Raw genomic sequence first — 1610 nt, forward strand, 5'->3', positions numbered from 1 at the left:
GTGAAAACTGAAGGTATGTAATAAAATAAAACGTGTGGCACCATCTTTCCTGACCCACAATATACATTCGAAGTCAAATGAACATGAAAGAGAGAGGGTAAGGAGAGAATGTAAAATTATAGCATCGAGTGAATGAATTAATGCAAAATTATCCCCTCTACTTGAAACTAAAATGATGATAGAGAAATGTTAAGGGTAAAGATTTGATAGCTGAGTTGCCACAGTTAATATAATTGCTTAAAATATAATTACAAAAAAGTTGTTTTCTAAAGAACTCTAATAAGAACAGACACTACACTTGGTCTTAGGCAAAAGGCCAAGAAGCGATGTTTTCTAAAGAACTTTGAAAACTGTACAGTGTCAGCATTGAAAATTATATGTATGAAAGCCTATTGCTACTGCTGGACTGAAGTTTACAAATAATACATCATATTCCAGGCCATAAATATGGTGAACTCATTACCACAGAATTATAGAAAATTTTGGTTGACAGTAACTATCCACCATCTCAGCATAATATCTGATCAACTAACTGTTAAGAGTCAAGATCCATCTGGTTTTAAGTTTCCATTTTATTACTAATAAGGCCATCAGCAGCTTCCCTGGAATGTTCTTTTATATGCTCATAAAGACCTCCATGCCTTTTAAATTTTCTGCTTCATTTCTCACTAGGATAATTTTCCCTTATAAAATTGAAATGCTGGTAATTAGAAGCTGCCAGACTTTGATGCATTGGGCCACTCCACAGGCATTCTGAAGTTGCATAAGTGACTCTAGAGCATAGTTTGGGGAGTACTTTAAATTTCCTGTATTTTTTGTCAACCCCCGCTGGATTCGTTAGTATATGTGGAACTTAAGAGCCATGTTCCATATACACAACTCAATGCTGAGGTTGAAATACAAAGTGAAATAATCTGATGTTTTGTTAACTAAGAGAACCCAAAACATAATGTGCATTTTTATTTTTAAAGAATCTAGGAATCAAAACCTTTCCTTTCAATCGGGTTAATTATTATTGCTAAAATCCCATAAAAGACAAATGCAGGGATATAATTTATGTAATGATTCATTCATATGCTATACCCTTACATTAATGCCAAAATATCAAATAATGTACCCAAAGATTCTTTCTTTGTCATCTATTCTAAACATTCTTAGTTAAAAAGCATCTTCCCATGATATTTAACAAGCATTGAAAACAAAGAAGCCAATTATTGCCTGTGATGCTCGATGGAATTCTTTCTAACTGCATTTTGAAATTAACTACTAATGAAAGGTGGAAATGTATGCAGAGCTATGGAGACAGACAAAAAATTAAAACTGGGAGGATTTACCTAAAGGAATACAAAAAATACAAAAAATAAGTATTCTGCAATAGATTATATGAATAAAATGTTACATAGTACAATATGAAATAAGTGGTTTATGACACAATTGAGTAATATCTATAAAATTAAAACCACTGCAGAAAAAGAAATGTAATTTTTACAATGGGATTTTTTCTTACTCTTTCATTGCTCATTTATAAAACAACAAAAAGAAATCATTGCAAGCACTGCTGAATGATTGGAGATGAGGGAACTATTGAGTGTACTGTGAACTCCAGGATT

At 32.2% G+C, this 1610-nt stretch overlaps 1 pseudogene; it reads right to left on the reverse strand.

Moving 5' to 3' along the window:
• Positions 1-228: 228 nt before the first annotated feature.
• On the reverse strand, positions 229-328 carry LOC142864945 (uncharacterized; annotated as a pseudogene).
• Between the last annotated feature and the right edge of the window lie 1282 nt (positions 329-1610).

The sequence above is a fragment of the Microcebus murinus genome, chromosome 27 (assembly GCF_040939455.1).
Source record: "Microcebus murinus isolate Inina chromosome 27, M.murinus_Inina_mat1.0, whole genome shotgun sequence".
NCBI lineage: Eukaryota > Metazoa > Chordata > Mammalia > Primates > Cheirogaleidae > Microcebus > Microcebus murinus.